At 46.6% G+C, this 24,730-nt stretch overlaps 1 protein-coding gene and 1 long non-coding RNA gene across 3 annotated transcripts in view; both read right to left on the bottom strand.

Annotated features, from left to right (window-relative positions):
- LOC101545779 (zinc finger protein 26-like) overlaps positions 1 to 24,730 on the bottom strand; it is a 69,575-nt gene that overhangs the window by 17,371 nt on the left and 27,474 nt on the right. The window lies entirely within an intron of this gene.
- Positions 7,536 to 13,695, bottom strand: LOC129401940 (uncharacterized). Of its 2 annotated transcripts, none has more exons than XR_008628458.1 (3): positions 13,301 to 13,695; positions 8,552 to 8,632; positions 7,536 to 7,587 (listed from the first exon to the last, which is right to left on the bottom strand). It is a non-coding gene; the product is annotated as an uncharacterized LOC129401940 (long non-coding RNA). The 2 variants fall into 2 exon arrangements; XR_008628457.1 differs by lacking the exons at positions 7,536 to 7,587; positions 13,301 to 13,695 and adding exons at positions 8,288 to 8,345; positions 10,404 to 11,771.

Raw genomic sequence — 24,730 nt, 5'->3', positions numbered from 1 at the left:
CCAGATGGATTCAGGGTTGGCCCAGAAGGGGGCTCAGGGATTGGTGATGACTGGGAAAATATTCATGGAAGTTAAATTCCTGTGTGTGTGCATTCAGAGGCATTGGTACTCTCCTTACTTCTGGAGAGTTGTGCTCAGCAACTCTTCAAACAGTGCTCAAGTTCGACAGTACAGTGAATTCAACAGTGTTCTAAATGGATAGGACACATGAATGAAAAGTCTCTTAACTGCTGTGCAGCTGAGAGGTCTCTTCGTAGATAAATACTAAACTATTCAGCAAGAGTAAAATTCTTCAAAATTTGAATCAGTGGGCAAGAAATATAGTCTCTTCTTCAGACATGTTGACCATTGTTCAGCTATGATGATTTGATGTGTTATAGTAAGAATATGAAGTTTAGTTTAGAAGTTTATTTTTGTTAGCAGAATTATTCCATAAACATACTAAATTTATTGTAACTGCTCTACTGAGAACTCAGCTCATCACAGAATGCAAATAGGAACCATGGGTTAGGGTCCCCCAAAATGAGGTGATTAAAAATCAATTGTGGAGCTGGAGTGATAGCACAGTGGGTAGGGCATTTGCCTTGCACGCGGTTGAGCAGGGTTCGATTCCCAGCATCCCATATGGGAATCGAGCACGGTCAGGGGTAATTCCTGAGTGCAGAGCCAGGAGTGACCCCTGAGTATCGCTGGGTGTGACCCAAAAAGCAAAAAAAAAAAATCAATTGTGATTGCTTTGTGTAATCACTTTTTCTTTGCAACAATGCCTGCTTTACTGTGCTTACGGGTGCCAGGATATGGGCCTCGTGAGTAAATTAAATGTGTACGTGCTTAAAAATGACAGCTGTGCCTGGATGCGGGTTTTTCTAACCAAAAGCCTGTAATTCTGCTCGGAGGATGCTGCTCTTGCCTAGGACAGCCCGCCAGCGGGTGTGAAAACACTCTTCCAAATATAATTCTCTCTATGTCTTGGCAGTTTCAGGTGTTGACCCCACAAACATTTGAGGGCCTATACAGAATATGATGATAGGGGAGCCTTGACATCCCAGGTGACAGCGTTTCTTTGATATGAAAAATAACAGATTTTTGGGGGTGTCAGCACCCAAAGAAAGTTTTTTACACCCAAAGTGCCCTCTATTCCTAGCACTGGGCTCTGGATTTGCTCCCTTCAGTGCTGAGAGACCATAGATGTGGTGGTGGGGATGGTGCATGGTCCCCGTCTTTCAAATCACATGCTTGCTCCATTCAGCTATCCTGATGGCATAATAATTTTTATTTTGAATGTGTCACTCTTACCAGCTCACTTGTATTTGGTGACCACACACAACAATGCAATTTGAATGGCAGCAAATCCTGAAGCTGTGGTTTGAGTTCTGAAGCCAATCAGAAAAGCAAAATAATAATTAATTGAGTGTCACCTGGTTTAATGTGCAGAGCAGATTAAAGACATCTCTATGGTTCTCACAGTCCCAACAGGCCCACAGATCCTTTGGAAGGATCATGGAAGAGCCTGAAAATCCTCACTAGCTTTCTGCTTTTTTTATTTGACCAGAGCCAGTAATATTTGGGGAATCATATGGGATGCTGTGGATCAAACCCTGATCAGTCACATGTACTACAAGCGCCCACTCTGTTGTACTTCTAGCTTTGTTACGGGCACACGTGTTCACTCTTTAACATAAAGGTGGAAGAATATCACTTAGAGTGTCAGAGAGAGAACAGCAGTTAGCCCATCTTTCTTGCATAAGGGTGACAGGGGCTGATCCCTGAGTATCGCCCAAAGGAACCCCTGAGAATAACCATGAATAGCCCCAAAGCAACACCAGGCCAACAGGGAGGAAATGAATTTAATATACTCAAAAACATACTCATGATGAAAGTGCACAGACAGCCTGGTGACAGAGAGGACAGGTGGGGGTTCAGCTGCCCCTGAAAAGGGCGCCCTGACACTGCAGGCAACCAGACAGAAGTAAGGGAAAGACTGGAAAGGAAGGGTCCCAAATCTCATGGATGCAAAAAGATGAAGAATGGAGCAAAGCAAAGAAAGCAAAATGCAGCGTATCAAAGGGGAACGTGAGTGGGAAGCAAAAATCTGGATCCAAGAGCCCTAGAGCTCTGGGGTCAGCAGCACATGAGGGACTCACACACCACCCAGGTCCCAAGCCAGGGAAATACCTCAGGCCCTCAACTGCAAAAGTCTCTCCTCCTTGGTCGCAGAGCTCCTCCTTCCAGTCAGGTAATCACAGGCCTGTGTGTGTTGTCACTTCCATTTCTACAAGGCTCTCAAATGGCTAGTCTCTCGGTGCTGAGAGTGTTTTTGACCAACCCAGTGAATCTGTGATGCAACTGGAATCGGTTCAGATAAAGGAGTGTAGAGGCTGCTGCTGGAGTGGTAGATCACACAGTGGGGGCTGTGGGAAGAAGACCTGATGCAAAACTGCTCCGTTAAACCAATGCTTTCCCACAGGCGTCAAAAGGATAAAAGCCTGCCAACTGACGCAAAGTAAAACAGGAAGGCAGAAAGTGGATGGGGCAGGGGACAATGAGTTTCTTGGGGAAGTCATCAATCGAGATGGGATGAAAGCAGTGGCTCAGAGCCAGTCCTGGAGATGCAGCAAGGAACTGGCCAAGCAGCCCAGAAAGCTGGAGAGACACTGGAACAGGAGCAAAGGCTGGTAAGAACATCAGAGAGCACTGTCCAGTCAATGCACTATCCCTTGACAACACGCGTTCAATGAACTCTCACCTACAAGGAACACCCCAAGTGGCAGTTCAGAAACACTATTTAAAATCAGAATATGAACCAGAAGGGAAGAGTCTAGAAGTTATAACACTTGCATTGATCTTGGTCACCTGGAGTCCATCGCTGGTATGCTAAATGGTAGCCCAAGCAGTGCCAGGAGTAACCCCTTATCACTGACAGGTATGCCCCTGCACCCAAAGTACTGTTCAGTAAATATATAACAGGGTATCGAGAATCCTAAGAATGCAGGCATACATTTAGCTAACGAACAGCAAAACATACTGGCCACTTTATAGCCTTATGTGGATTGTTTGAGAATCTAAATCATTTTTATGGTTCATTTTTGGGGTGTTCACACCAGGTGATGCAGGGGGTTACTCCTGGATCTGCACTCAGGAATTTCCCCTTGCGGTGCTCGGGAGACCATATGGGATGCTGATAATCGAACCCAGGTCAGCCATGTGCAAGGCAAATGCCCTACCTGCTGTGCTATTGCTACAGCCCCCTCATTTTTATCATTCTGATGACTATTAAATGGTTGGATTTAACTGCTTCCAAAAGCAAGTTCTGTTTTCTCCTAAGAATACTGAAGTGAGAGGGGGGAGATCCAGGAATGTAACCGCCCTTTATTGTTAGGAATCACAAATGAATGGAATTGTGTGCTGAGATGGGGGTTGTGGAGTGCTCTCCATGTTCCCACTACCCTGAAAACACTTGACTCAAGGAGCCCCTATCACAGTTTCTAAGTCCCAGCAAAAAAAGTATTTCTGTGAGGGCTGGAGAGATAGCACAGGAGGTAGGGCATTTCCCTTGCATACAGACAACCAGGGTTTGATTCCCAGCTTCCCAGATGGTCTCTGGAGCACCACCAGGAATAATTTCTGAGTGCCAAGCCTGGGGTAACCCCTGAACATCAAGGAGCCCCTATCACAGTTTCTAAGTCCCAGCAAAAAAAGTATTTCTGTGAGGGCTGGACAGATAGCACAGGAGGTAGGGCATTTCCCTTGCATACAGACAACCAGGGTTCGATTCCCAGCTTCCCAGATGGTCTCTGGAGCACCACCAGGAATAATTTCTGAGTGCCAAGCCTGGAGTAACCCCTGAGCATCGCCGGGTGTGATCCAAAAGGTAAAAAGTCCTTCTGTGCACAATAAATTTCAATTCAACTGTCTCCAATCCACCCTATTCAAGGGCCTTGCCAGGACAACTTTCATTAGATACTTAATGTATTCATCTTCAGCATACACATAAATTAACAAAAATATGTATACAAGAAGTGTAGAAATGATACAGAAGACAGTGTGCTTGCTTGCACAAGGCTACCTTGATTACAAGCCCCTGTAAATATACCGGAGCCAGGGCCAACAGTAAGGCCTGAACCTATGTGGCATAGCTCCCCAATACCTAACACAGGAAGCCATGGAAAATGTTTGCCCATTTTTCCACTTTCAAAGGATTCACTGCAGCATGGTGGTTGCTCTCAGCCAAAATTCCCACAAACCTGTTTATCTGGGCCAAACCAGAGTGAGAGTAAACAACGATGTAGTGGTGAGTCATGACAATTCTAAGCAAGGGGCATTTTTGTACTTGTTTATTTAGTCACCTTCCTCCTGCTTCCATCACCAAGGCCTATTATTTATAAGTTAAAATACACAGAAGTTCAAGCACAATGTGACTGGCATAGCTGACCCCGGGTGATAATCAGCATGTGACTTTTCCTCATAGAAATGACTGACTTCATGGAAAAGTTGTCCATTGGATGCAGAATTTTGACCTCCTTTGCTGTACTTTTTTGTAGCACTCCAGATCCAAACAGTCCAGAGAAAACATGATGTAATGAATGGTCCTGTTCTCACCATAGGGATTGTCATTATGTCAAGTCATCCAGTATGATTTTTTTCTATGTTTAGTAAGGGATGATGGGAATTTGAAGCCCGCCCCAAATTCCTTGCAAACATAAGGTTTCTCTACAGTATAATTTCTCATATGGCTAGTAAGGCAGAATGCAGAATGAAAGCCTTCCCACATATCTGACATTTATGAGGTTTCTCTTTACTATGACTTTTACAGTGATTTGATAGGCCCCCTGATTGAGAGAAGGCCTTTCCACAATTCCTTACAAACATAACGTTTATCTCCAGTGTGAATTCTCCTATGTTGATTAAGGTTTGAAGATTGATGGAAGACCTTCCCACATTCTTCACATGAATGTGGTTTGTCTTCTGCTTTGATAGAAGTATGGTCACCACAGGGTAACTTTTGACTCAACTTTTGTCCATGCTGCTGACATTCCTGGAAATTCTGTCCACTGAGGGTTTCTAACACCATAGTGCCAAGTACCTGGGAAAGCTCCCCCACTATTCTTACACTTGAACAGGTTCAGTACATCGTTATTTTGCTTCTGGGCCTTTCGGCCTGAAGGACTCACTATAAACAGTGCTTCTCTTCGAGAGTCCATAGGCTGAGCCACTGGGTGGGTTTGTGCAGAACAGACTGTGAGGAGCTTCTCCCAGGGAAGGGCTTCTTCGGAGTGAGGTCGCTCTCTTCCTTCCAATGACCCTCAGAGGATATCCTGCCTGTCTCAGCATGCCCAATGGTATGAAGACAGGATTGCTCACTCGAGAATCTGTCACAGTGCACAGAATCAGAGGTATTCCACTGGGAATGGCTGCTTCCCTGCAGAACAGGAGAGAAGGATTTCAATTACTGCTCTATTCCATCGAATCTCCATGTCTAAAACAATTCACCCAGGTAGTTTCATCTTCTGATTGACTGTCCTGTGGGGTCCTGTGGCCCCTTGTTACATTCTGGGCTTATCAGTGCCCGTCACCACACATTAGATGAACAAATGGGGCCATGACTGGTTGGTAATTCAGGGGCCATTTATTCCTATCATAGCGTTAATTAGAGAGAAATCATGAAGGCTTGCTGGGCAACAATAATACATACATGTGTTGGAACATTAACATAAACAATGCACACAGGTCAAGAAACTTTAGGGGAAGTTCCTCTAGGACATGCATCCAAGGACAGAATATCATCTGGGGGATCCAGCACTCCGAGAAGCCACGCTAGATTCCTCCTCGGAGATCTGCCCAAGGCTAGATTCCTTCTAGGGTGTATTGATTTCTCATTTCCTTTGCCAATAATCCATTTAAACAAGTGTATGAGATTTACTTCTTTATAATATTTCTAGTTATTTTGCATGACCCAGGTAAGTGATATAGGCTTTTATCTATACCCTAGATCCAACCAAAAGGGTAGCTTTTCTTTTTTTGCTTTTTTTTTTTTTGGGTCTCACCCGGTGATGCACAGGGGTTACTCCTGGCTTTGCACTCAGGAGTTACTCCTGGTGGTGCTCAGGGGACCATATGGGATGCTGGGGATCGAACCCTGGTTGGCCACGTGCAAGGCAAACGCCTTCCCCGCTGTGCTATCGCTCCAGCCCCAAGGGTAGCTTTTCCTGGGAACATCTCTCTATATTTCATACTGCACACTTCTAGGGCAGGTTAGTTTTTTGAAATTCCAACATGGTCTTCATTCAGGTACCTCTTTTTGGGTCAAGTAAGAATTTGTTCTATGACTGTGTTCTTCATTTACCATACTACTTATGGTGCTTAGGCTGTCCATTTCCCAAAACCAGGATAGCTTAAGGCTTGCTCAGGCCTATCTAAGTCCCTTGCTGTGACCCACCTTTTGAGGTGTTAGGAATGAAGTGCAACTGAGGCTTAAGTCAAGTGCATAAGATGGATTCCCTGGAGGAAATAATTTTTCAGGGTCAATGAATTCCCATGTGAAAAAAGCATCATGGAATTGGGAGTGCCTGGAGAGCACCGTGTGCATGGAATTCAATTAACCTGACCTCTCTGCGTGGGAGAAAAAACAAACACATGTGAAACCTCAGAAGCTTAGCACTATACTCCAACACGGCAGCTGTGCTTTCTGACATTTGAAACACACAAATCCAACTCCGAATATGTGCAGCAATTTTGCATTAAACAATCTAATGTTTCGTCAAAGCTGACTTGCAAAACTGACCAAAGAGGGGTCATAAGTTGTGTACATGCTTTTTATCTTAATGAACAGACAATTTAAGTTGAGTTAACACCCTCTATAGAAAACTGAAGCACCAGTTTCCAGCGGAATTAAAAGGGACCCAAAACTGGTTTTGCTTCTAGCTCAGTGTGAAACCAGGGATTCATTTTGAATGCAACACTGCATCCACACAGCTGAGATGCAGTACAGGGGCCACAAGAGGATTCATTCCTCTTTGCACCAATGACGTTTTTCTTCTTTTAGTTTTGTTTGAGTTTAGTTTAGTTTGCATTTATTTTGGCATGGGGCACACCAAGCATATCTTAGGACCAATGTTGCTGCGGCTCTAGGGAATATATGAGCTGGAGACCCAGATTTATATCGCCGGATAAAGCAAGTACCCTTCCCACTGCATGATGAAGTGGACAAGCAACAAGTTCTTTGAAACAATCTGACCCTTGTGCTTACTTTCTATCAAAGGACAAACCACAATATTTCACCTATGTGAAAAACTGGAATTTCTGTAGTTTTTGAACTTACTGATTTTAACCCCAGCGAGTCTACAGCACCTTTCCTCCTTGAATTAGGGTTTGAGTTCCTCCCTATCATATCCAGAGACTGTAAACATGGTGGTAGGATGGAGTCTGAACCTTCCCCTTTTTAATCCTATTCTTGGTCTACTGAGTTATCCAGCCAGCATAAAAATACGTAGTTTGAATGTGTGAATCTTACTTGCTCACTCGAATTAGATGATCCCATTCCAAATTCAAACTGGGGCAGCATCACATCCTGAAGCTGTGGGTGGATTTCTAAATCAAACACAATCCACAAGGTAGAATTAGTCGATGCAACGTAGCTGAATAGGCAGAGGAGGTGGAAGATCTATTTGAGGATCTCCATGAGGAGCTTAGCAATCACACACAAGCTTTTTCAGGTTTTGTTTGTAGACCAGACCCAGGAACGCTAGGGAACCATATGGGATGCTCCTTATTGAAACCAGGTCAGCAGATCACAAGACAAGTGCCATCCCACTGTCCTACAGGGCTGGTCCTGTCTAGCTTTGTTATAGGCTCACAATTTGAACATAAATGCAAACACTTTTCTTAGTGGGTTTCAGAGAGAAAATCTAGTCTGTCTTTTGCCTTCTGTGAGGCTGATCCCTGAGCACTGCCAAAAGTAACCCGAGGAGCGGAGCTATAGTGATGTTACACTGGGTAGTGCACGCAGAGCCTGGTTCCATCTGGAGCATCCCGTTTGGTGTTCCAAGCACCGCCAGGAGTAACCCCAGTTGCATTGCCTGGTATCACCCCCAAAAAAGGAAAAAAAAGAAAAAGTAACCTGAGAACTGCAAGGAAAAGCCAAGTATCACGGAGCCCAAAAACAAAACAAGTGAAAAATTCTTATTATTTTTGACAATCTGACTTCAAAGAGAAGCAGGACATAGAAGACAAAGAGTCACCCAGATGCTCCTGGAAAGGGCTCCCAAGGCTGTATATTGGAGGCTGTTCAGCCAGGCTGGTGAGGCACAGATGAGGGATCAAAAGGAATCTGAATCCCGTGGACTATTCTATATACAAGAAAGATGAGGGAAAACAACAAAGTGCGCGGTTATTCTGTGATTGAAAGTGCAAAGAGAAAAATAGCAGCGTAAGTGCAGCACAGACACTTGGATCCAGGAGCCCGAACCCCTGACAGAGTCACTTGTCTGACACGCGCTCAGGACACCCACACACTGGCAAGCATCAGAGCCAGGGAGGGTCCTCAGACACCCACCTGCACACACACCTCTCCTCCACGGCCTCAGGGCTCCTCCTTCCAGCCAGGAGATCACCGCAGGCTTCCCTCCGGAATGCCCTGCTCCCAGAGACAAGGATCAGGGACAAGGAAAAGGTAACAGGTCAATCCCATGTGTACATACAAAATCTGGCAAATTCCTCACAAGGCATGAAACAGTCTCACCACTTTTGATATGCTGCAGATTGCTGGTTATCAGTGACATAGAACCCAGGTTTCTACTTAAGAGTGAAAGAGGAGAGACCAGAAAATCCTGCAAACAATATAGCCCTGGCCTCTATGCGATTGATACCAGCACTGTATTTAACTTTGTCAAGTCGACACCAGAGATGATCAGGGGTCACTCCTGACTCTGTACTCAGGAATCCCCTGGGAAGTGCTTGGTGACCATATGGGATACCAGGGATTGAAGCTGCCTCAACTTCCTGCAATAAAATTGCCCTCATCTCTGTAGATATTTCTCTGTCCTGGCACCATATGGAGTTTCCTGAGTTCCTCTAAAAGTGATCACTGAGTGCAGTTACCCATGGCTTATGCGAATGCCAAAAACAGTAACAACAAGTCTCACAATGGAGACATTACTGGTGCCCGCTCGAGCAAATCGATGAGCAATGGAATGACAGTGACAGTGACAGTGAGTGCAGTAAGTCCAAGAGCCAAAGAAACCTCCAACTAGACAGAGATGGCACAACCCACTATTTTTTAAAAAAACGTTAAAAATAAACGTTAAAAATAATCAACAGGGGGGCTGGAGCGATAGCACAGCGGGTAGGGCGTTTGCCTTGCACGCGGCCGACCCGGGTTCGAATCCCAGCATCCCATATGGTCCCCTGAGCACCGCCAGGGGTAATTCCTGAGTGAAGAGCCAGGAGTAACCCCTGTGCATCACCAGGTGTGACCCAAAAACCAAAAAAAAAAAAAAATCAACAGATCTGGGGCCGGAACGATAGCACAGCGGGTAGGGCGTTTGCCTTGCACGCGGCCGACCCGGGTTCGATCCCCGGCATCCCATATGGTCCCCCAAGCACTGCCAGGAGTAATTCCTGAGTGCAAAGCCAGGAGTAACCCCTGAGCATTGCTGGGTGTGACCCAAAAAGCAAAAAAAAAAAAAAATAATCAACAGATCTGGATGGATTCCATCAGGTGGATCGTTGCCAGGTCAAGGTCAATCCCAGTTGGATCATTAACATTCTGTAGGGTTATGAATCAGCCAGGAGTGATCCCTGAGTGCAGAGTCCCGGGGCAAACCCTGAGTCATGCTGAAGTATCATTATCCCAGAGATACTGCAAGTAACCCCAAACACTGAAATAGATTAGGACCTGATAGCTGAAGCCCTAAGAAATAAACAACTTGTGTTGGGGAAGATATTACAGCGGGTAGGACACCTGTGCTTTGCACAAATATGGTTTAATCCCCTGCAGTCCATATGCTCCCGGAGCACAACCAGGAGTTATTCCTGAGCATTTTCAGTGAAACCTCATAACAAAATCAAAACAAACAAAATTCTTGAACTTGAGGGAATGGTGCAATTGTACTGCAGGTAGTGCTCTGACTATTGAAGCTGGCAACCGAGTTCAATCATTAGCAGCCCCAGGGTCGCAGAGCACCCCAAGAAATGATCATTTAACACACAGCCAGGTAGAATGTGTATTTGGCACCATAATCAAACCAAAACAAATACAGTGAAGCTGTGTGTAAAACAAGAAGAACTTGATTTAGCACTGGAAGGAACTATTCAGATCACGGCCCCTGTTGAACACACAGACCCGGCCACACCCCAGGAGTCCAAGAAGGTCTATGTTGGCGGGGTGCGCCACACGCGGCTCTCACCAATGGCCTGCAGGTGCTGGTAGGTCTCCAGCATCACGTCCCTGTAGAGCTTTCGCTGAGAGGCATCCAAGGATGTCCACTCTTCCTGGGTAAAATTTATGGACACATCAGAGAAGGTCATTATGTCCTGAGCAGTGAGACACAGGGGACGGGAGACAGTGCCAGTCCCCACTCTGTTTTCTCAGCCAGAGGACGGCACTAGAGGGGCTCAGGACATCTCCCCTGTTCCTTCGGGAAGAACCAGCCTCCATGCACATTCCTGGCTCAGTGTGCCAAGAAATCACTCTAAGGCAGCCAGGTCTGCAGCAATGTGAAGGTGCTACTCTAGAAGGTTCCTGGAGGTGATGGCCTTACACAGACACCCTATGTCCAAGACCCGCACCAGTGGCCCAGACCCGCACTGCAGAAAGTAAGACCTGAGCACATGCTCAGCTGGACTGAAAATAAGCAACACTCGGGGTGAGTGGAGCAATAATACAGCTGTTTGGGCATTTGCCTTGCATGGGGCTGACCTGGGTTCGATCCCCATCATCCCATATCGTCCCCCGAGCGCCGCCAAGAGTGATTCCTGGGTGTAGAGCCTGGAGTAACCCACCTGATCATCGCTGTTTGTGACCCAAAAGTAAAAAATAAAAAGAAGCAACACTAGGTTGGACCAAAATGCTAGACACGCCCTCTCCAATGATACATCTCATATTTTTGTTCTAGGAACGAGGTGATATACAATGTCCAGTCAGAAAGTCAAAGCTTTGTGTGGACATATGTGCCGGTAGAAACGCCATTTCTGCAAATATTCACCAGAACAGCAGGGAGCACCCCTGGCCTGGGAAAGATGAACACTGGGGATGAGATGGTGCTCAAAAACTTGGCAGGTAAAGCAGAATTTTTTTTTTCTGGCAAAATAATATCATAGATGGTTAGCAGAGATAGTACAGTTCATAGGGTGATTCTCTTCAAGCAGCTAATTTGGGTTCAATTTTCAAAAGCTTATAGTTTCCCCCCCCAGCACTTCCAGGAAAATGCCTGAGCTCAGATCCAAGTGTAAGCCCTGAGCACTGTGTGCTGTGGCCCCAAAACTGTAATTAAAAAACAATAAGAAATTCAAAATTTCCTGAAGAAAGGGGCTGGAGATATAGTAAAGTGGGCGAGGTGCTTGTCTTGCAAGCGTCCTACTCGGGTTTCATTACTGGCATCCCAAGAGGTTCCTGAGCACTGCCAGGAGTGCTGCCTGAGTGCAGAGGCCGGAGGAGTAAACCCACCCTGATGCATCCCCCACCTCAACTCTGTGTTCTATGAATGTTCTGGGTTTTTTTGTTTGTTTGTTTTTCTGTTTTGGTCACACTTGGCGATGCACAGGGGTTATTTCTGGCTTTGCACTCAGGAATCACTCCTGGTGGTGCTCAGGGGACCATATGGGATGCTGGGAATCAAACCCAGGTCGGCCGCATGCAAGGCAAATGCCCTACCCGCTGTGCTATCACTCCAGCCCCTCTATAAAAGTTCTGCATCTGCCCAAGCACCTAGAATTTACTGCATGTGCTAAAACGTGGAAATCAAAAAGCCCCGTGACATGGTTTTGAATCCCAAGCACTTGAAAAATGATCCTTCGTTCCCCCCCCCCCCCCCATCATAGGGCAGGCAGCTCGAACAATAAGAGGGTGTTTGCTTGCACACACCTGACCCGCATTGCTCTCCGGTTTCCCATAGGATCCCCTGACTACCAACACGAGAGATCCCTGAATGCAGAGACAGGAGTGACCCCAGAACAGTACTGGCTGTGGCTCAAAGAGATATTTCTTTTGAAGCAAAGAAGGTGCCGCCAGGTCCCTTTGATGAGAAAAATGGACACTTTAGCCCCGACTGTACTCAGCCGAAGTAATGGAACGTGGCTAGCAAAAGGCCAGCCTGAGGACACTACTGAAAGTTCTCTACCCCAACTTGTGACCGCCATGGGATGCAAGTGTCCCAGCAATGGAACTAACATGGCAGTGGCTGCACGCAGCCCCTCAGATCTGGGGGACACGGAGGCTCCCTCTAGCCGACACTTTTCTACTTGGGGGCTGGAGGAAAGGTCAGCGGGAAGGGCACTGGCCTCACATCCGACACCCCATGTTGGCCCTGAATCCTCGGAGGGATCCCCGAGCAGAAGAGCCTGGACTCAGCCCTAAGAAACACGGGATGTGGCCCTAAAACACGATTATGTACATTTAAAAGGAAAAACGGGTTATTTTCTAACTTTAAAAAGGTTTTTCCTGGGCTGGAGCCTTGCACGCAGCCGACCTGGGTTCGATTCCCAGCATCTGGTCCCCCCAGCACTGCCAGGGTTAATTTCTGTGTGTAGAGCCAGAAGTAACTCTTGTGCATCACTGGGTGTGACCCAAAAGAAAACAAACAAACAAAAACCGTTGTTGCTAACTTTAAAACGAGCTTCTCCATTCAAACTCCTTCTCTTGCAGGACCACGTGCCTCCTCTACCCATCCCGGGTCTTATATTGCGGCCCGGGGAGAATCTCAGGGCTCATCCCTGGTGGTGATCCCAGGACCCAGTAGGGTCCCGGAGGTAGAACCCGGTCGGTTGCATGTAAGTTAGCGCCCTCCTCATGGGACGAGCGTCCCCTCTTATGCGTTATTAGAAATAAATTCTCTTCAGTAAAAACTCCCTTGTTTCCATAAAAGTCAATGAATAAATGAGACATCTTTCGGCAGGGGCACTCGGTGGGCCCCGGGTGAGGAGCCGCCACTCCCAGCCACATTTTCGGAAAGACCCCGTAGACCCCGCCGCCCACATGGCGAAGAAGGCGGAGGTTTGGGTTCTTGGAGCGACCACTCAGCGGCCGGCATGGAAAAACCCCTGTTCCCCCGGGTACCTCCTTCCCTGCTGCTCTCCTGCTCCTCACCTCAGCAGCAAAGTCGGCAGAAACGCGCTTCAGCCCGGAATGCGGAAGACTCCTAGGAAACAAGGCCTGGATTTTGTGACGTCACTGCACTGCCTGTCGGAGCTTTAAAGTGCCAGGTTCCTAGTAGTATAGGCCAGGAATGTTAATGTTTTTCCCCTTTCTGGGGTTGGACCAGATGCCTTGAACATCTGGGAGTAGCCAGGTCTGAGATAGATGTGAGTGAGGGGCTGACAAATGTAACCTCCATAGGAGGTTACTCCTTCTATGGAGGAGAAAGTTTGTTACTTGTTTTCACTAGTAAATAAAATTCACAACAATTCCTTTGCAAACAACTTACATGACCATGCCTCAGCCCTGTCCCACCCACCTCCCATCCCCACAATTATCACACAGAAATCACAGGGCAATAATATTCAGATATTCATAATGTTTTGTGTTTATTGATTCATTTGGGGGTAATGTCCCCATGTGTGCAAAGCTGGACGCAACACTACTGCCCCGAGCAGGTCTAGGCGTAACTCGTCTAGATGGGCCGCTGCGGCCACTTAAAACTTCTCAGCACAAGCACATTACTCTCAGGGTCAATGAGCTTCTCATGGTCAGTGAGCTTTTTTTCCTCTGTGTTTTCATGTTTGTATTCATTTGCGGAGAGGACACACCAAGCAGTGTTCAGGGATGACTCCTGGTGGGGCTCTGGGGATTGTATGGGATGCTGGGGATGGAGCAAAGGTTTCCATTCCCTGCAAAACAAGTGCCCTTCCCACTGCACTATCACTAAGACCCACAAATCAGTTCTTTTAACCAATTACCACTTGTGCTTACTATCATTGTCATCATCATCCTCTTCCTCCTCATCATACCATTGATTGTCGATTTTCTCGAGCGGTCTCAGTAACAACGTCTCCATTCGTCCTGGCCCAGAGATTTTAGAAGCCTCTCTTTACTCATCCTTCCAAACAGTGCCAATTTGGAGGCTCTTCAGGATCAGGGGAAAGGGACCCATCATAATTACTGATTTTGGCATGAAGAGAATGCCATGGGGAGATTGCCAGGCACTCCCATGTGGTCAGGAAACTCTCGGTAGCTTGCCAGGTTCTCTGAGAGAGAGAACTTGGCTATAGGATGTCTTAGTTTGATAGTTTCTGGATGTTGGCCATTGCTGGGATTACATGGCGCCGGGGGCTTACTATCTATAGAATAAAAATCACAGTATGGGGCTGGAGAGATAGCACAGCGGGTAGGGCGTTTGCCTTGCACGCGGCCGACCCGGGTTCAAATCCCAGCATCCCATATGGTTCCCTGAGCACGGCCAGGGGTAATTCCTGAGTGCAGAGCCAGGAGTAACCCCTGTGCATCGCCAAGTGTGACCCAAAAAGAAAAAAAAAAAATCACAGTATTTCATTGGTGTGAAAAAAATAACAGTGTTTCTTTAGGTTTTTGCTGGATATTAACACTTAGTGTTTTAGGCTTTATCAGTGAATTGCCCCTCCCAAAAGTTTACAATGCTCTCATCAGCACCCCAAATCCCAACTCTATATTTACCCTTTCATTTGTGCTTTACCGTTCATTGTTATATTCCAAGAGTCAGTTGGTTTTGTATCAGCCAAAACTTCTGGTGGTTCTAAACTTTGTATTTGAAGTGAATTACTTGCTTTTCTACTTTACCTATAGCCTTTTCATATTATTCTACAAAACAATGTTCTTTACTTAAACACAAAAGACCAGTAATGCTATGCTCCTAATATTTAGGAGTGGATAGCTCTAAAATACATCTACTACTGGGTGTCCATCATAATTACTTTACTCAGGCTTGGATGCTATAGTTCCTAACACCGCACAAAAGGAGATCCTGCCATGGGATGGGATACACCTGGAGAGAGCCGCCAAACTACCCTTCCATCAAAATGCGGCAGTCGAGAAAGCTTGAAAGGATGGCACACATGCAAGCTGTTATGACTTAATAGTCAGATCCCATGGCGAAGGACAAGCTGAAATGGCCTGAGAACCCAGACTGGGATTTAGGTAAAGCCCAGCAGGCTTGCCTCAGAGCCCAGAGAACAAAGTTTTGGAACCCATATCTCTTACTGTGTTTATCCAAATAAATGCAAATATTAGTAAAAAAAATAAACTTAATTGTTTAATATGTAAGAAGGCACAGAGAAAAGCCTTCTTACATATTAAAAAAGTTCTCTTGTATGTGCCTACCTGGGCTCGAACACCAGCATCACACATGGTCCCCTGAGAACTGCCAGGACTAATTCCTGAGGGTCGAGCTAGAAATAACCCCTTCGCAAAGTCAGGCGTGTCCCAATCAACACCCCAAATAAATATAATGACATTTGAAAAATAAAAACGGGGCTGGAGAGACTCTATGACGAGTAGGGCGGTGCCTTGCATGTGGCCGATACAGGTTCTGTCCCCCACATCCAATATGTTCTCCAAAGAACTGCTAAGAGGATTCCTGAATGCAGAACTGGGAGTCAGCTTGAGCATTACCTGGTGTGGCCTCAGAATCACAGCATTAAAAACCAAACAAAAAATACATGTAGTTGAGACCTGGTGTGGTAGTACAGTGGCAAAGGCACGTGCTTTGCAAGCTGCTGACCAGGTTGCAATGTCCGGCACCCCACTGTCACCTGAGCACTGCCAATAGTGGTCATTTGACACTCACCCAGACAGAATACTTAGTATGACCCCAAACAAAACCCAAAACAACACTGAAACACTAAAATCACTGTCACTGTCATTGTCATCCCGTTGCTCATCTATTTGTTTGAGCGGGCACCTGTAATGTCTTTCAGTCTGAGACTTATTGTTACTGTTTTTTGGCATATCCAATACGCCACAGGTAGCTTGCCAGGCTCTGCAGTGTGGGCGCGGTACTCTTGGTACCTTGCCAGGCTCTCCGAGAGGGGAGGAGGAATAGAACACAGGTTGGTCGCATGAAAGGCGAATGCCTTACCACTGTGCTATTGCTCCAGACAAAACACTGAAATAATAGAAGGAATAGTGTAGTAACAGAAGTAAATTAATTCTGTTTTTTGGGGGGTCATGACCAGCAATGACAAGGGCTTATTCCTGGATCTGTGCTGAGGAAATACTCATGCTGGAGCTCAGGGACATGTGGATGCCGAGAATGTAATCTGGGCCAGGTGTGCACAAGGCCAATGGCATACAACCTATACTATTGCACTGACCCAAAGCAAATTTATTTAGTCAATGAAGGGAAGATTTAGAGGAACCCGAGTGGTAGCACAGCGCGTAGGGTACTTCTCATGCATGTGGCTGACCCGGGTTTGATACTGTACTGGGCATCCAACATGGTTCCCCATGCCCACCAAAAGTGATTCCTCAGTGGATAGTCAAAAGGAACCCATGAGCATCAACGGTGTTTTTCCCTGAGGTGACTGTATGCCATGCCAGCACCTCCAGGGACCTTCTAGCAGTGTCCTCACTTAATTGTAGCAGATCTGGTTTCATGCAAGTGATTACTGGGGCCTGTCATTGCAAACTATGAGTGAAGTCTGGTTCAAAAAATAAGAGGGAACTAGAGAAAAGGCTATTCTCATGGCTGTCAAACTTCCTGATCCATGAAAATCATGCACCCTGTCTAACACAACCTGGCCCAGCCGCTGGAAGCCCATAATAGGTCCATCTGGGTACTGGCGGCAGCCCTGATGGCCCACAGATGCTGGTAGATCTCCAGAATTATGTCCCTGTAGAGCTTCCTCTAATAGGGGTCCAGGCATGTCCACTCCTCTGGGGTGAAGCTCACGGCTGTGTTGAGAGAGGTCACCACATCCAGAGCCAGGACACACAGTGGGGCAGGAGGCCATCACACCTCATTCCATGGAGCATAAGATGAGACAACCCAGTGCCCTAGAGGATCTCAAGGCCTTCCGCTCTCCCCACTCCTGTCGGGAGGAACCAGCCTTCACCCTCACCCCCACACTCTGGATTGAAAGCATCAGTGATTACTCTAAGGAAGCTAGATCTACTACAATGAAATGAGAACACTATGCTAGATGTTACCTGAAGGCGCCATCTTATATGCAGTCACCTCAAGGACAAACCCCATGAATACTCATCCAGTAATCACTGCAGAGACAAACACCTGAGCACACACCCAGAAGAACCCAAGAAAAGTGACACTGAGCCAGATCAAAATATTAAACTCCCCCTCCCCCAGGCCATATCCCCACACTCCCTGTTGTACGGATGATAAGGATCACACTCAATGTCCAGAGAGTGACTCAGAGCTGTGTGTGGACTGTAGGACTCTGAACTCACCACAGAACTCCAAATCCTTGTTGAAGAGGTAAAAGGGTCTTGACCTCAAATGCCTCTGCTAGCCCCAGAGATCCCTTGCTGTTTCTCCCAGGGACTAGCATATGTCCAGAACTGTGGCCATGGCAGTGTGAGAACATGAAACTGTATGACTGAGCAGGTGAGATTCTCCAGAGCAGGAACAACAACATAGGGGAAACGCATGTCCAGGGATGTGAATCAGGATCACAGAGCCAAGAGGAAGCCTTGAGCACCTCCACTTTCGCGCAATCATAAATACAAAAGAAAACAAAGCATCAGGATGGAGTAAGAGGACAATGGACCTGGAGAAAGTGGGTAGGCTGGTGATCCCCACTGTCCATATGGTCCCTCGAGCACTGCCAGGTATAATGCCAGAATGCAGAGCCAGGAGGAATCCTGAGAATTGCTGGGTGTGGCTCCTTATCACCTCCTAAAACAAAACAAAACAGATCCAAGAAGTCAGACTTGGGCCCCTGACACCTCATAAGATCCCCTAGACTTGGCAGGAGTGAGTGATCCTTGGGCACTGAGCTGGGGGTACACATTGAGCACCTCTGGGTGTGGCCCAAAAGACAAATACAACAAAACAGACACAAACTTGGCCTCAAGAAGGAGAAAGTTTGAGAGTTTGAGAATATGTCAGTAGTCTATTCAGGGCTCCCTCCTGAAAAAACTCAGTTGTCCTTGAAGACACTGCTGTCACTATGACATGTCATTGTGTCATTCTCCCTCATCTACAGATAGTCTGTTAGACAGCGTGTCTCCATCATCTCCAGCATCTGTTATTTCTAAGGATCAGCAGGGGGCTCACTGCAAAGACCTGGGGGGAGAATCAGAGCTGTGAGCACCAGACAGGTGCACAAACCAAAGCTCCTGACAGAAGTCCCTGCACTGGAGCCGGATACACACTGACCAGCTGTACCCTCAAGAACCAGCTCACAGACCCATCTGGGGAAGACACTGCCACATGCTCCTTCCTCTCCTACTTCTGCAAAAGCGAGTTGGGATCCAGGCTGCCTGTGGAGACAGGAGGCCTGGACTCAGCCCTGGGATTCCTCGCTGGGCTTCATAGAAAGGTCCCCAGAGACTCCGCCAAGTTCTAACTCTGAGCCCAGTTGCTCAGGGCGTCACGCCCCCTGCAGGCTGGTATAAAGGCAACCACAACCCTGAAAGTGAATCTGCCATGGGGCCAGCCAAAGGCACTCAGCATGGACAAAACTTCATTCTCCCTCCCACAGGGCACACAGGGATGAGCAACTGGGCGCTCTCTCCTGAGGACCAGGGTCACTCCTGGGCCCAGCTGGGCAAAAACAAAACCCCAGCTCAATCCCGCCGGACCCGGTTTGGTCTGGGTGCTGAATCACAACAACCCTGAGTCAGCACATCTGCATGAGTCTCATCCAGCACTCGCTCCTGTTGTGCAGGAATATATTTGAAAACACTGCGTGTTCTACAACAAAATTATCCTACTATAGAGGTCTTTGACTAAGGACCATGATGGGTGTCTACCTGTTAACTATAAATATTCTATCTTGGGGGTCAGGGTGATAATACAGCATGTATTATGAGCTTGCAGATTGCTGACCCAAGTCCTGTAGCCAGGCACCCGATGCTCACTTAACCCCAGCAGCAGTGATCCCTGAGCTCGAGTCAGGAGTAATGCCTGAGCACTGTATGGTGTACCTCCAAAATACAGAAAAAACAAACTGAAACCCTATCCAAGAAGAGAAAAAATTCCAAGTACAAAGACAGATTTTAGTGTAACACATTTCAAAAGTCAAACAGTGGGTTCTTAAAATCCCATTTCCCAGGGGATGGAGCAATAGAACAGCGGGTAGGGCATTTGCCTTGCACTCGGCAGACCAGGGTTCGATCCCCGGCATCCCGTATGGTTCCCAGAGCACCACCAAGTGTGATTCCTGAGTACAAAGCCAGGAGTAACCCTTGAGTATCGCTGGGTGTGACCCCCCAAAAAAAGGAAAAAAGAAAAATCACATTTCCCAGCGGTTTATGCTGCAGGAGTATTTGGTTTCTCCAGAATACTTATACTTCTGTCTCTGCTGTCAGATACTTCCTGTGTATGTATGTTTTGGCAAGAACCAACAGTGTTAGGGGTGTTCCTATCTCTGTACTCAGGGATCAGTCCTGGAAGGTTTTTGGTTTAGTGAATTAAACCTGGGTTGTCTGCATGCAAGGCAAGACCCCTACTCGCTGTATTATGTATGGCTCTGGCCCTTTCAAAGTAACTTTCATCCTAGCAAACCAGGAGTGACCCCTGTAACAAGGTCCCTCTCCCCACAATAAAAACATCTTCCATCTAGAAAAAGAAAAAAGGGCTGGAGCGATAGTACAGCTGGTAGGGCATTTGCCTTGCACTCAGTTGACCTGGGTTCGATTCCCAGCATCCCATGTGGTCCCTCGAGCATTGCCAGGAGTAATTCCTGAGTGGAAAGTCAGGAGTGACCCCTGTGCATCGCCAAGTGTGACCAAAAAAGCCAAAAAAAAAAAAAAGAAAGCAAGTAAGGAAAAAGAAAACAAAAATTTAAATCCTTTACCTGCTATACTCATCCCAAGAGCCAGTATCCAGGGATCGCTCAGTCAGGGAGAGATGAAGAATAGAGGATATTTTGCAACTGAACATGAGGGAGTAGAAGTTCCTGATCTGGAAAAAGCACCAGTGTTGGGGTGAAACAGACAGTAAAGCAGGTAGGACGCTTGCCCTGCTGACCCCGATCAAGCTTCAGCATCCTAGATCTCAGAGTACAGCCAGGAATAATTCTAGAGCACAGAGCCAGGAGTAAGCTGTGAGCATCTTGGGGTGTTTTCTCTCTTCCTACCCCCTCAAAACCACAAAACAACTAAAAATAACCCCAAAATGAAAACTTCATTGGTCAAAACTCCCACCCGAGCGAACCACGCCTCCGAAATGGCCCCGTCCATCACAGCAGCCAATAAAAAATGGCAGATGGCTACAGGGTCTCTTGCCTTTAGGGGGCTGTAGCCCTGCTCCCCCAGCATGAATCTGCAGATTCTACAGCATCTATGTCAAGGCTAAAGGCTTCAGTACAGCACCCAGCGAGTTCCATGTTGGGAGTGTTGGCCGGCCAAGCACCCCACCCTTAGCGTGTCCCGAACCCAAGGCCTGTGTTCAGCCCCACTCCCACCCGCCGCTGCCCCATCGCGGAACTGGTGGAGATAGTGGCAGCATGGGGGGGGAGCCCAGGATCAGGCACTCACACTAGGACCCCTGTGCACAGCCCCCACTGCACCCCTCAAAGCTCTGCATGCTCCATAAACCTCTACCACGCCTCAGGACCCGCCTGGATATGGGGGAACCAGTGAAAAACAAGCTCAAAAGTGCCCCCAAGCTGGTGCGGCCCCGCCTCACACAGTGTGGCTATGGGAGGTGCTCTGTCCTGCAACAAAATGGGCCTTCAGAGTCCCCCTGCCACACTGGACCACCACTTTATCCTTTATTCACGTGACTAATGGGGGCCTGAGCCATTGACTTTATCCCTGATTTTTAAAAAACGCATTACGAAGGCCACTGTATGTTAGGTGATTTTTTTTTTACTCTCTTTGGGTCATACCCAGCAGTGCACAGAGGTCAGTCCTGGTTCATGCACTCAGCAATTACTCCTTGCAGTGCTAGGGGACCATACGGGATGCTAGGAATCAAACCGGGTCGGCAGCATGCAAGGCAAATGCCCTACACGCTGTGCTCCAGCCCCTAACGGATTTTTTAAACTCAATGAACAGGCACAAGTGGAAATAAGTCCTGCAGAAACCTAACACACCAACTCCATCAGAAAATGGGGCAAAGAAATGAACAGAAACTTTCTCAAGGAAGAAATACGAATGGCCAAAAGACACATGAAAAATTGCTCTTCATCACTAATCATCAGGAAGATCAGGTCAAAACAACTCTGAGATACCACCTCACACCACAGAGACTGGCAAACATCCAAAAGAGCAAACACAACAGGTGTTCGCATGGATGTGAAGAGAAAGGGACCCTTCTACACTGTTGATGGGAATGCTGACTGGTTCAGCCCTTTTGGAAAACAGTATGGGCGCTTCTCAAAAAATTAGAAATTGTGGAAGCGGCCAGGTATTCTGGTGAGCAACGCGGCCCGGAAAATGCTCCGGACCCGAATTGGGGCCAACAATACCAGGGAGCCGGACGGAGGAGGTACAGCAGGTACACCTTCTCCAAATGGAGCCCTGGCGACACTGAACAGCAACTAACACGGCTCCGGGATGCGGGACTGGGACACATCTGAGCTGTGCGGCCGCTAACTCGGCCTTTAGACCTTTTCTAAAACCTGAAAACATACAATCTTTTAATGGAAAACTAATTATCAAATGCTTCCTTAGTAGGGCTATCTTGTTTGGGGGCACAACTCCCAAAACAATAGTGAGTTTTGTGTTGAAATATGGGACGTAATCAAGGTGAAGAGAAAATGAAGTGAAATTAATCAGTTATACAGTTGGGGTGGGGGACGGGGGGTATACTGGGGATTTTGGTGGTGGAATATGGGCACTGGTGAAGGGATGGTGTTTGAATACGGTATAACTGAGATATAAACCTGAGAACTTTGTAACTTTCCACATGGTGATAAAAAAAAAATTAGAAATTGAGCTCCCATTTGACCCAGCAATACTACTTCTGGGAATATATCCAGAAGAGGCAAAAAAGTAAGGTCGAAATGACATTTGCATTCATATGTTCATAGCAGCACTGTTTACAAAAGCCAGAATCTGGTAAAACCCCGAGTGTCCAAGAACAGATGACTGGTTAAAGAAACTTTGGCCCATCTACACAATGGAATACTATGCATCTGTTAGAAAAGATGAAGTCATGAACTTTGCTTGTAAGTAGATCATGGAAAGTATCATGCTAAGTGAAATGTGTTCGAAAGAGAAAGACAGACATAGAAAAATTGCACTCATCTGTTGAATATAAAATAGAAAAAACAGATTAATATCCAAAATTAGTAGAAATAAGTATCAGGAGGTTGCTCCATGACTTTGAAGGTGGCCTAACATACTGGGGGAAAAGGCAGCTCAGATAAAGAAGGGAACATGAAGTAAAGTGGTTGGACGACCTGCTTGGGATAGGAGATGCATGCCGAAAGTAGACTATAGATTGAACATGATGGCCACTCAATACCTCTATTGCAAACCACAACACCCAAAAGGATATATATAGAGAGAGGACAAAAGGGAATCCTGCCACAGAGGTGGGGTGGGATGGGAGGGGATGGGACTGGGGGGTGGAGAGGAATACTGGGATCATCAGTGATGGACAATGGGCACTGGTGGAGGGATGAGTTCTCGAGCACTGTATGACTGGAACAGAAGCAGGAAAACCTATAAATCTGTAACTGTACCCTCTCGGTGATTCACTTAAAAAATGAAAGCTAACACACTATTCCAAGAGAAAATAAAATAGAATCGAGACAGGGTTCGGTTCAAGCTCAGTGTGGAGTGTCTGATGCATGCATTGAAGGCAACACTGCATCCCCACAAAGCTGAGATAAATCACAGAGGCCTTTGAAAACATCTCAATATAAATGCATGGCTCTCAGATTAATACATGTGTTTTTCGTTTTGAGTCAAACCCGGCGATGCACAGGGATTATTCCTGGCTCTGCACTCAGGAATTGCTCTTGACGGTGTTCAGGGGACCATATGGAATGCTGGGAATCGAACCCGTGTTGGCCACTTGCAATGCACCCACCCGCTGTGCTATCACTCCAGATCCTCAATACATTTTTTGGTCCTTTTGTTTTGTAGTTTGTATATTTAGAGCCACACCAGGCAGTGCTCAGGGACAATCCTGGAGAGTCTCCAGGGTCCAAATGGAGTCTTGGGACAGACTGTCCATCCTCATACAAAGCAATGTCCTTCTCACTGCAGTATCACTAGTGCCTCAAACCTGTTTTGTGTGTGTGTGTGTGTGTGTGTTTTATGTTTGGGTCACACCTGGCAACGCACAGGGGTTACTCCTGGTTCTGCACTAGCAAATACTCCTGGTACTGCTGAGGGGACCATATAGGACTCCGTGAATTGAACCCAGGTCAGTTGCATACAAAGCAAAGTAAGTACCCACTGTATTATCACTCCAACCCCAAATTAGTTATTTTGAAACAATTACAATTACCAGCTTCAATCAAATAAACTATCACATTTTTGATACAGAAAAAAATGGAAATTTATTTAACTTTTCAGCAGTGATTTCACCACCCAGGGAAGCTAAGGGTCTTTATCCCAAGCATTAGGTTCTAGATTTCTCTCTTCAGTGCCCTGTCGTCCACCTTAAAAGTTACATTGTTGATCCACTGAGTATGTGCCACCATAATATCTGTTCCATATTTGCAAATTTGACCAGCTCACTCATACTCAGTGGCCCCATTCCCAAATCAAATTGCTGCAATGCCAAAACCTGAATCGGTGGTTTGAGTTCTGAAATCAAATGCAATACACAATAGCAGAATTTGACGAAAGAAATGGAGTTGACTCAGACAGTTTGGGTGGAGGACATCTTGATGGTTCTCACAATCCAAACAGGCCCACAACAAACAGAAGATCTAATTAGAGGATCACTGTGAGCAGCATGGCAATCCACACAAGATGTTCAGGTTTTGCTTTTGACCAGACCCAGTGATATTCAGGGCATGTGTGGAATGCAGGTTATTGAACAGGGCTGGCCAAGTTCAAGGTAAGTACGGTCCCCACTATACTCAGGCCCAAACTAGCTTTGGTACGGTGGCTGACTCATTCGTGCAGGTTAACATTGCTTTGTCCTTTCTCCCTTGAAACAGGGGGCTTAGGTTTTTGGGTTAAACCCAATGCAGTGCTCCTGAGTCACTTCCATACCCTTGTTTATGTTTATCCTCTTCTCTGTGCTCTCCTCCCCAACCAGTGAATCACTTTTCCCCCTAATCAGATTCTGATAACCAGTGAGGTCAGATCTTTCTAAGGACACTGAACTTGTAAGTTAAATATTACTTTTATCCTTCTCTTATGTCTTTTGCATAGTTTACTTTAAAGCATTGTCTTTTTTGTATAGACACAAGAAGATAATTAATACTATGCTTTTGCAATTTAGGAGTCAAT

Source organism: Sorex araneus, chromosome 2 (assembly GCF_027595985.1).
Source record: "Sorex araneus isolate mSorAra2 chromosome 2, mSorAra2.pri, whole genome shotgun sequence".
Classification (NCBI taxonomy): Eukaryota; Metazoa; Chordata; class Mammalia; order Eulipotyphla; family Soricidae; genus Sorex; species Sorex araneus.
The sequence above is the reverse complement of the archived record's forward strand: the minus strand, read 5'-3'. Positions and strand labels throughout refer to the sequence as shown.